The sequence below is a fragment of the Eschscholzia californica genome, unplaced genomic scaffold (assembly GCF_041429995.1).
Source record: "Eschscholzia californica isolate CP2 unplaced genomic scaffold, dmEscCali1.0.p SCAF_2, whole genome shotgun sequence".
Lineage (NCBI taxonomy): Eukaryota > Viridiplantae > Streptophyta > Magnoliopsida > Ranunculales > Papaveraceae > Eschscholzia > Eschscholzia californica.
The window spans coordinates 31,212,407-31,224,553 of record NW_028238309.1 but is presented as its reverse complement, the minus strand read 5'-3'; positions in this window follow the sequence as shown (position 1 = coordinate 31,224,553).

Genomic DNA, 12,147 nt, shown 5'->3' with positions numbered 1-12,147 from the left:
ATTTATTCTCCGAAAATCATTTTTTCTTCAAAAATCATTTTTTCTTCAAAAATCAGTTTTTCCCGAAAATAGTTTTTTCCCAAAAATTGTTTTTCTCCAAAATTCGTTTTTTCCCAAAATCTGATATTTCCTCGAATGAAACGATATTTGAAAAAACGAGTTTCGAGAACAAGGTTTACTCAATATTTTTTCTAAAGAACCGTTTAAAACTACTCAAATAATAATAAATCATAGGATTCTTATTAGTTGCCAAACAAACCAAAAGTATTACTTGGATTCATGAATCAGTGGAATCATGAATTCCAAGGACTCATGAATCTGCGGACTCATGATTCCGTCATCCAAACACACCATTAGGTCTTTCTTCTTCTTCTTCTTCTTCTTCCTGAATCTTCTTGTGCTTCCTGAATCTTCTTCTGCTTCGTAACAACAAATTCAAAACCTTAACCGCCACCGCATCAGGCTGAGACAACATGCAACTGCGATTTTCTTCAATAGTTGTTGATCTCTCGCCATTGTTATTCATCTCTCAAAGGATGATACTTTCTCTCTCTAACTTTACTTTCAATACAATAGAGAACCCGTTTTGGGAGTACTGCACTTGAAAAAAAATCGAGAAAAAGAGAGAGAGATGAGAGATCAGATATGTAGTTAGATTTTCTCATCAACCAAGGTTGTGGTTTAATCTTTTTCAGAGAGAAGATTAGGATCATCAAATGTCTAGGTTGGAAATGGTGAGCCACCCGACTTTCTCTCTTTTTAATTGCCTTCTTCAAGTCAGACACAATAACATTATCATCATCCTTCTACAGCATCTCTTCTGGAGTGACACTAATATTAACGTTATAAAACACACCAAGAACTTTCATCATTCTCTGATCCGAAAAATATAAATTTATACTACCGTGATTTTTTTTTTAACATCTTGAATCATGTTAACAAAATTAGTTTGGGAAAGATAAGCTTTTGAGTTTGTAATATTACAAATGTATGGGAAATGAAAGTTTATTCAAGGTGCATAGAAGGTGTTTGATGAATTTCCTATTAGAGTCGTGATTTCGTGGACTTTCATTTTGGCTTGTTATATTAACTGTGGGTATCCAAGAGAAGCACTTATGATTTTTTGTCAAATGTGTTTGAAGGATCACACTCATCCAGTGAAGGCGGTGGCAGTGGTGGTGGTGGAGTACCACTACTCCAGATTGAGGAAGAAAGAATGAAATTGTTGTCCAGATGTGTAGCATTACCATAGTCTTTGTTTTTTAGTTACAGGTGGGGTTAGTGGGTATGACAATGGTCGAGGGAGTGAGCAACAAGGGTCATCGGTCAATTCCATCTCAAAAGGTATATCAGGATCTTCTTCGACATTTAACTTAAGACTAGAGTCATCCTTAAAGGCATCGGGACCCTCAAAGTTGGTTGCAACACCTTCACAGAAACATAACTCATCCAAGTGATCACAAGTGCTAAAAATTGGAAAGTTCAATAACGTTTGATCTCCAAACTTGCTCATAGAGCTATCATCCTGAACATTACAATCTAATGTAGTCTGATCATGGTGAGATGACAATGGTCGAGGGAGTGAGCAACAAGGGTCATCGGTCAATTCCATCTCAAAAGGTCTATCAGGATCTTCTTCGACATTTAACTTAAGACTAGAGTCAGGTGTATTACCCTCACCATCATTCATAGTCTCCTCTTGAGTTTGGGGTGCGCAAACCCCTTCCTCGTCGATGATAGGCTCTGACTCAATTCTATCGACAATATTGAGAATCCATTCCCTGATCTCTTTTATATCTCGATTGAATCTAGTTTGGTACTCTAAAATTGCTTAGAGAGTGTCTTCAGACATCTCCTCGTAATAAGGCACATGAGTATAACTAGACGAAGACTCTCGCGGAACACGGATCATGGGACAATACTCGGTCAATGGTCTAAGCTCGCACAAATAGCACAAACCGGGCTAATGGTCTCCATGGTCCTTTCTCCACTACCTTCATGTAGATACCTAGACTCGACTCTTTGAGTGGAATCATCGAGTCGGGAATTGTCATCACTAAATGAACCGTTCATATATGCTTGTCGATAGTCACGAAGACTTCGACGTGGTCGATCAATACTAATAGAACTACGGTCCTCATCAAATGACAAATTCATACATGAAGGTGTTGTCATGCCAAATTCTTGTCGATAGTCTCGAAGACTCTTACGGGGTTGATTACCCTCATGCTCATAATCCCTAAAACCATGTTAATGACGAGTCTGACTGACTCCATACATCCGTCGATATTCACCCATGGTCATCCTAGGTCGGTCAGACTCAACTCGCCGATTCCTATCACTAGTCGTAACATTCCTATATAAATTTGAGTAGTCCTGATGACTTGTAGATGGTCGACTAGTGTTGGAAAGGGTTCGCATAAGGTCATTCTCATCAAATGACCAACTTGCCATGATCTCACGATGTTCAAGGATACTGACCCACAATCACAAAATGAGAGCTAACACTTAAAGAACTAAACAATCACACACAAGTAAAAAAGGATGAGATAGAAAGCGATACTATCGAGTGCTCCTCTCGTTTCGTTCGCCTTTCTTCTTAACTTCTCGAATCCTTCCTTTTCCTTCGCTTTTATGTCTCTTTTGGCTCTTTTCTTAAAATTGGTACCTAAAAAGATAAAAAGATAAGAAACTACAGAAACATATAAAGAAAAAAACGTCTAAGTAAGCAAACAACACTAAACTAATGAACAAAACAACAAACGATATCCTAACTACTAAACCTATCCCCGACAGCGGCGCCAAAAACTTGATGCACCCGAAAAGGTTGCACACCCAAGCGGAGGTATCAAGTAGTAGTCCGGCAAAGCCGGGATCGATCCAAGGATAGGAAGGTAGTTTGGATATCGAAGGGTCTTATCCCTCGGTCTAGATATTTCAAGCTAACTTAGACTAAAAAGGAAAGGAAACAAAGATAAATGGAGGGGTTTAGATTGAATGAGTAACAAAACAAGAAAACAAGCAAAACTAACTAAACAAAATATGTAAACGGGCGAGAGAGACCCGAGAGAAGTGTCGGAGGAACAAGAGTCGGGAGGCAACAAGAGTCGGGAGATAAATAAGTGAGAGAGGTGTCGAACCGATAATCCATAATGATAAATCTACAACTATGTATAGTCCGATCTAATGTTCCTAAGTATAATCGATGTTCGACTCCTAAGGTGATGTCCATAAGCACTACGTATATCCGGGGATCATACTTAGTCAATCAAACGTCATAATCGGTTAATCTCGAGTCAACGAAAGTGTTGTCTAGTCGCCTAACTATGTGAAGTGCATGACAAGACACATGAAATTATGACTTAGACTACGATCGATATCGAGTACTTCGTTTCGTCTATTAACTATGCGAAGTGCTTGACAAGACACATGAAAATACGATCAAAACGATAATCGAAATAAATGAACATCAATTTATAATCAAAACATCAAATCATATTAAACATAATCACAAATTCATCACATATAATCGACATACTAAAGTTAGCTAAATATGGTGATTGAATAAGAAATGAAAAGAAAATGATGAGAGAATCCCCCTTTTTCAATGTGGTTCGAGGCTAAGATCGTCGGAAAATATGAGTTTTTAGTTGCAGCCGATCTCCCCTTAGCAATTTTCTGGGTTCCCTATAGCGACCACCATCATCTTCTCCATTTAGAACACAACCTCCATTAAAGCTAAACCCTAACTTTCTCTCTTTAGAAATTTTAGCTCAAAATCAAATCAAACCATATGGGAAGCAAGCCAAGATGGGGACTAAAAGCCCTATGGTTTCGGATAAAGAAGGTTGCTGGAACACCATGAAAAGTCCGACCAAAGAAGCAAGAAATCCGGCCAAGCTCCTGCAGATGCGCCGGAGCAGCAGCTTGCGTCCCGCGACTCGAGCTGCTCCTATCTCCTTGGCCCGAGCCGGCCAAGCTTTGGCCGGCCTTAATGATGGCTGGCCTAGCTTGGCCGGCACCTCTTCTCTCTTTCTCTTCTCCTCCTTCAAGCCTTCTAACTCAAGAACACCAAAACCCTAAAGTTCTAGCCTCTTTTTTTCTCTCTAACTTCCTTGCCTCCTTTCCAAGGTAGAAGATGATGAATAGTAAACTCTAACTTGTGTTTACTACTCAAACCCTATGGTCCCTTGACTTAGTCAACTTCTTTAGACTATGTTGACTTGGATCCATAAAGAGAGGGTGCCCATATAATTCTTCTTGTCATTCTTCCTTGGGCTCTTGGGCTTTGATTTAGGAACCAAGAGAGTGCCTACATCCTTGTCTCTACATCTTCAAATTCTCACAAAGGACTAGAATACCCTCGGACTTCTTTCTTTCATATCTTCCCCGTCCGAACTCCGAATTGAATACCGTTTTGACCGTCGGACTCATCATTGACTATACTTGTCATTTGATTTGCTTGAAGTCTTTTTCTCTCATTTTTGGCACATGAAGTGATAGTGATAATTCGCTCCTTTTATTCCGAATCACACGCTTAACTCCAAAATAAGTACCTAACATGAAAAACACATAAAATATTATTGATAACACTCGAAAAGGACTAATTAGTCTAAGTTAGGCTCTCCAAATGTGACATTTTCGTGTCACATCAATATTTTGACCAAGTTTGACTTGGGTCTTTTGGTTTAGACTCATGCTCTTAATGGGCCTCGACTCGAGTGAAGGACGTGGCCAATATCCCGTATGAAAGTGAACGCCCCCGAAAAAGTGAACGGGAGGAAGTCAGGCCACCAAGGGACCGAGAGCGAGGCAGGAGACCCAGGCCCGACTTCACAACCTACACCCCCCTAATGAAAGGAAGGGAGGAAATACTGCAGGTATTAATAGCGAAAGGAAAGGCTGAACTGCCCAAACCCAATGACGACCGAGGAGAGTTCAGATCCAAAGATATGACTGCGTGGTATGCCTTCCACAGAGGCTACGGCCACAAGACCGACGACTGTCGGCACCTCAAGAATCTGATTGAGGAGAGTAAGAAAAGGAAAACTGGATAAATACATCCATAAAAAACAGCGACCCTACGAATGCCGAAACAAAAAGCCAGTAAACAGGGCAGGAATCGGATCGGGATCTGAAACCAACGAGCAGGTCTCTACTTTTAGAAAAGTAAACAAAGGCCCGAAGGAGTCCACCGGAGTAATATGGAATATCGATACCATAACAGGAGGACCTACCCTCAGAGGAGCAACCAAAGGCGAGCAGCGTAGGTATGCCAACGAAGCAAAAGAACCGACCAGTCTTTCTAATCAAGCCTGCCGTGGAAACTCCACCCATTGTCTTTACAGACAACGATCTGGTCGGGGTAATAACTCCACACGCGGATCCACTGGTAATAACAGCCGTAGTTGCCAATTGGAGGATAGGACGCATTCTGGTCGATACGGGGAGCTCCACAGAGGTCATGAGTCGAACGTGCTTCCAAAAACTTGGGGTAAGTGAACGCCATCTAATCTTGCTTGACAGGATTCGGATACAATCAGGTCGAAACAGATAGAATAGCAACCCTGCCAGTACTGATCGGCGAAGGAGAATAAGCAAAGGCGATAATGCTAAACTTCGCAATCGTCAATAAGATGTTCGCTTATAACATCATATTGGGCAGAAACTTCCTGAGGGAGTCAGGAGCAATAGTTTCCATGAACCACCTTATGATGAAATTCCCAATTCCGGGAACAAATCTCATCGGGACGGTCAGGGGAGACCAGAAAATAGCCCGGGAATGCTATCTCGTCTCCGCCCAGGGTTGCGAGCAAGAAGAAATTAATCCAGTCACCGTTGGAAGAGACAAAGTGTTCTACGATGACCCGACGGCAGATATGCAGAGCTGAAAAACTAAGGTCATCACTGCCCCTACTATCTTTCCTTTTTGAATAAAGCCATTAGGCAAAAGAAGTAGCATTACTAGCATGAAACGCTATAAAATGAGGAGTCCTAGCTAAAACTTATCTCGCTCTGAATCGAGCAGGTAGCCTTGATAGCGAAAGCCACGACCAAGGGACCTAAAGACAGCCTTGGTAGGTGAAAGCAATGTCCAAGGGCCCTAATTTAAAACAACCCTGCTAGCGAAAGCCACGACCAGGGACAGGATAGCCTCTGTAGCTACGACCACAACTGAGGGCCCTATGGAGCAGTCCTAATTAAACTGAACTTTGCTTGAGTAAAAATCGCCCCCTCACCAAGGTCCCAAGGAGAAGTCCTAGTTACACTGATCGGCTCAAGCCGGCAAAGGAGGTAGCTCCGGTAGCTACAGCTGCAACCCGAGGCCTCACAAGGAGAATTTCTAGCTAAACTTAACCCTTTACTCGAGTAAAACGTGGTCCCTGAGGATCCCCAAGGAGAAGTCCTAGTTAAAACTACCGCCCCGATGAAGGTGACCGGGGGTATAAAGACAAGTCCTTACGAAACTATTCATGCTTGAGATGAGGAAGACAACCCTGGTAGCTAAGGCAACGACCGGGGGAACGGGAGGAGTCCCGGCGAAAACTAGTCGAGCTCAAGCCGACGACAACAACCCTGCTAGCGAAAGGCACGACTAGGGATAGGACAGCCTCGGTAGCTATGGCGACAACCGAGGCCCCTAAGGAGAAGTCCTAGTAAACCTAGTCGAGCTCAAGTTGACGAAACCAACTCTGGTAGCGAAAGCCACGACCAAAGGCCTAAGGAGAAGTCCTAGCGAAACTAGTCGAGCTCAAGCCGACGAAACCAGCTCTGGTAGCGGAAGCCACGACCAGAGGCCTAAGGACAAGTCCTGGCGAAACTAGTCGAGCTCAAGCCGACGAAACCAGCTCTGGTAGCGAAAGCCATGACCAGAGGACCAAGGAGAAGTCCTAGTTAAACTAATCGAGCTCAAGTTGGCGATATCAGCTCTGGTAGCGAAAGCCATGACCAGAGGTCTAAGGAGGAGTCCTGGTGAAACTAGTTATGCAAAGACAGCTCTGGTATAGACGACCAGGGGCAGAGCTAAAAACTCTAATACTACTCAAAACTATTTACGCAGGGCTAATTCGGGTTCTATTTTGCAGAGGGAAATAATAAGCTTAGGGCATGCTAGACTAGGTCTAAAATTATTTCTTTTGCAGGAGCGATCATTCGGAGCATGCGTAGTAAGCCTAAGAAAAAATGCATTAGTAAGTATAGGGCTAATTACATTAACTTCTTTATTACATATTTAAGAAAACAGGAAAATACAGTCTGCCGGCAAACCAGAAACCCTAATCATGACGGCCAGAAGGCGACCACCCCCACGGTGACGAACCAGAAAACCCACAGTAGAAAAGAGAGCAGGTTCGGAAGTGCTGGTAGTACCAGTCAAAGAATAAACCAAAGGATAAAGTGACCTGGAGGAACTGAGGGTAGAAAGGTGATCGTCGTCCAGAAGATCATGCGAACGAAGGACGTCAACAAGACCCTTGCCAGCCACTTCCATGCAGAAGTGCCCGATGAAAAATCATCATAGTTCAGAACCATGTAAAAGGCGACTCTAACATCAACGAAGAGTCGCGGCGAGCAGTCATGGAGAACCAACAGACCTAAACGTGGGAAATAAAGAGAAGCACAAAAGTAGAGAGGAAAAAAGTAATTCTTTATTAATTCATAAGAAGGAACTATTACAGAAGAAATTACAGAAAAGGACGCCAAAACCACCACTGGCGTTTGGATCTATTACAGAAGAAATTACAAAAAGCCCAATAGTTGAAGGGCAAAGAAAAAAAAACAGGAAACATGAGGCACGAAATGAATCACGTATCTCGGCTGAAGAGGAAGTTACAAGAATACCCCCAATTGTTGAGGAAAAAGAAAACAAACCAAAAAGCGTGAACGGCTAGAGGAGCCGTCACAAAATTTGGAAAGAGAAAAGAGAGCAAAGACCCTCAGGTATCCCTCTCTGCGTGAGCAGTCAAGACCAGTGCATGACAAAGGACGAAGAGGCCCTATGGTCATCACCTTAAACTAAACACCTAAGCTGGAGGAAGTACTGATGATCCTTACCCCCCGACGAGCTCAAACACAACGATCTGTAAGGTTATCATGACCATTATGAAGAAACCCATCCTTTATCACAATCATTATGAAGAAACATTCCTCAAAGCAAACACTTGGTATGAACTCGAACAGAGGCCTCATCTCGAATCTTTGGAAGTAAACAGGAAGAAATAATGAAGCAACAACAGAAGGAAAGAAATCTCAACATTGGGAGCCCAAAGCAGGCTATTTATAGTAAGAGGGGATAACCAATAGACCTCTCGGAAATAGATAAGAAGCATTAAAGGCAATAGACCAGACGCGCCTCGAAAACACTCAACGGAATAATGACTAGGAAGAATGAACGGCTCAAGAACTGCGGTTACCAAGGAGGCTTCAACGGGTTTCAACGAGACGTGCTTCGTTCACCGATCACGACGCTCCACGCGTCTACGAATGACAGAGCAGGTTGCCGTGTGAAATGATCCAAAAGATCAGCGTCGGAAGCACATATTCAGAGAATCAAATCTATGACGTCATAAAATCACGCATGGAAAAGAACCAATTACTTGCGCAGGAGACGAAAAGTGTCTTGGAATAACAAACCACGCGTCAAAACAAGAACACAGCTGGGTCGGCTCTGATAAAAATAAATACTCAACTGAAGAAAGACCTCCAATTCATGAATATCAATTAGCTCTCGAATATCGAAAGAAGGACAGAGCTCTACAAAACAACCCTGGTCTAGGTAAGGCCCAGAGAGCTTCACGATACAGCTCTGGGATAGGTAATACTTTCAACTTCTGGCCTTCAAAGTAAAACACACGAGTTACTTCTACTCCTTAGTCTCTCTACTTTCAACTAAGGAGTAGCGAGACTCATGATGATGCATAAAATGTCCAGATGTTGACTAACGTCTGAAGAGTAAAAGGTCAGACCAGAAGTCTCTCGGAACAACTCGGCTAAAGGCAGCAGGACAGGTAAAACCCCTGATGGTCCACCACACATTCCCCTAATTGGGAGGTCGGCCAGAAGAAACCAGCTCTACACAAAACGCCCTCGGCATGGACAGATCAACCCTGGGATCTCTAAAGGAATAAGAAGGGTCTCCACAGGTTCGACCCATATCTTACGCCCAGAACCGGGGAGATATCAGCGCTGCGCGACCTAATGACTTAATCCCGGACTTTCCAGAAAGATCTCAGTCGGCCACACATCTTGAAGTGTTTAAGCTCGATTGGACTCCACGTAGCAAGGAGCCGGAGCAAGGAGTTGGAGCAAAGGAACAAAGCAGAGCAGAGAAGCAGATCAGGGAAGCAGAGCTGAACAGAGGAATCCCTCTTCTCCAAACAGAATATACCATCATAACGAAGGTTGTCGTGCATCAACTCCCTTTTTCATGCTGATTTAACCGGGAGCCAATTTTCAACATCAGCAGTCTCAACAGTGGTAATCAAGACAGTGGAAGGAGTGATGCATCCGGTATATTTCGTCAGCAAGGTATTAAGTGGGGCAGAACTGGATTATCTAACCGTAGAGAAACTGGCCTATGCAATCATCTTAATGGCCACAAAGCTACGTCCCTATTTCCAAGCTCACACGGTGGTCGTACAGACTGACCAGCCACTCAGGAATGTACTTCAGAAAATGGATTTGTCAGGACGACTAACCAAATAGACAGTAAAGCTAAGCAAATTCAACATCAGATACGTGCCCCGGACTGCGCTAAAGGGACATGCATTAGCAGATTTTGTAACAGAATGCTCTGTCTCAGCATCAAACATCGGACCAGAGCAGGTGTGGACTCTATTCGTAGATGGAGCATCGAGCAAAGCAACAAAAGGGGCCGAAGCTGTTCTGATTAGTCCTGAGGAGGATAAAACTTTCCAAACAACTACATTCAAGTTCGCTGTAACGAATAATGAGGCCGAATACGAAGCACTACTAGCAAGACTGAGACTGGCTCTAAAAGCCAGAGCTACCAATGTTCAAGTATACAACGATTCTCAACTCGTCGTCAATCAGGTTAACGGGGAATACGAGGTAAAAGGGACCGACATAATAAAGTATGTAGAGAAAGTCAGAAACCTAATCCAACACTTCACAAAAGTCATCATAACCAGGATCCCCCGACAAGAGAACACCCTGGTCGATGCCCTGTCCAAGATGATCAAAGGTCAAGCCACCATCCCCGGTGTAATCTTCCGAATGTTGGAAGAGAGAAGCATTGAGAGGGCAATGGAGGTAATGGCTATCAGAGTAACACAAGGAGGTATGTGGATGAAACTGATGATGCATAAAATGTCCAGACGTTGACTATATCCGCTCGGAAAACGTAGATATCGCCGCAAGCACCTTTGACTCAGTAGATCCATATTATGTAGTCTCTGCCTTTTAAGCTTAAGCTTGAACTAAATCAACTGGATCAATTGGCTCGTATGCTTTCTTTGTTGTTGATAAACCTGTTTATGGCTATGGATTTTTCTCGTATATAACTAGATCGGCATATGGATCTGTATTTGCAAGTGCAGAAACCAACATTAACACCCTATCCCACACATCTGAAAGTCAAGATCAGACCTGAAGTCTCTTGGAACGACTCGGCTTAATGCAGCAGGACAGCTAAATACCTGATGGTCCACCGTACGTTCCCCTACCTGGGAGGTCGGTCTGAAGGAATCAGCTCTGCACTAAACGCCCTTGGTATGGATAGATCAGCCCTGGGATCTTAAAAGGAATAAGGGGGGTCTCCACGGGTTCGACCCATATCTTACGCCTAGAACTGGGGAGATATCAGCGCTGCGCGACCTAATGACTTAATCCCGGACTTTCTAGAAAGATCTCAGTCGGTCTCACATCTTGAAGTGTTTAAGCCCGATCGGACTTCACGTATCTAGAAGAGAAAACTTCTCCTTTAAAGTCTATCACTCCGGCAAGATATATACAAAGTATCCTTGAACTTAGGAACTTTCACTTATCAAAGATCTGGGATAGACTCGAAGAGAAACCCAAGATACGGAAAAGAGGTAACTTCCCTTACGGTTTGACTGCACCGCTTCACCACCGCCACTAATCATAGTCGGTCTAACTTTGCCTATAAAAGGCCCCCCACTTCGTCCTTCACAGGACAACATATCATAAAGGAAAATGTAGATATGTGGACAACACTCGTATCTCAGATACAAAGTCTAACAGTGGATTTGAAAAATCACTAAGAGTTATGATATCACAAAATCCTCAAGGCAGACGTGCATAGCTGCATCAACAATGTAATCCTATAGGCCTTGATGGATACATTACTCTGGAGAAAGCAAAGGAAGTAGGTGAACTTCCTGGAGGATATTTGTTTGTGATTGAAGCCAGTGCACGCAATAAACCTAAGTAATTGTTGCATAGGCACTAATACGGTAAGTCTAGAAGATTAACAACAAATAGACAAACACCGTAAAGAAAAATGGCTCTCAAGGAGTGCATAAATTAAAATTATGTTCAATCCTAAGTTACCTGGCGAATCCATATAGAACAAGGGTGAACAAGAGAGTTAAAATTGGATCATCAAGGGGAATGTGGCAAAAACGCCTAAAGTAAATGAGTAAAGGCATGGTGAAACCCTACCTAGATGACTGAAGATCCCACAATCTAGGTTCAAAGGGAAACTGAAGCTATATCCTAACTCGACAGTAACACTATAAGAGGTTTCTATCTCTTACCCATTCCTAGGATGACCATAGTGTTGCCTGCAGTGAGAGGCTAAGCATTAAGCTTTTAATGAATCCGAAAACTTAGAACTTGATTCTAACGTGAGGTATAACAGGATACCTTATTACGGATAACCTATATGTGTGTGAATTGATGTCGGTTCTGTGGGAAGGTCATCTAGGCCGACTTTTCTAAATCACACATGAATTCGATTTGTTCAGGGCCGAAATGAACACAACCGAGAACCTAAGTAAGGGATTAGCTGTGTGATAGTTATGTTGGTTTACAATTTCCATGACTCAGTTCAAGACGAAATGTTCTCTATCGTCCTTGTAGACCTTGTAGTTATTCACTAGGAAAGGTTCAAAGTCAAAAGACTACCTTCTTCCGATGCAGCGAAGTTCCGCATATGAGCTCTTCTAG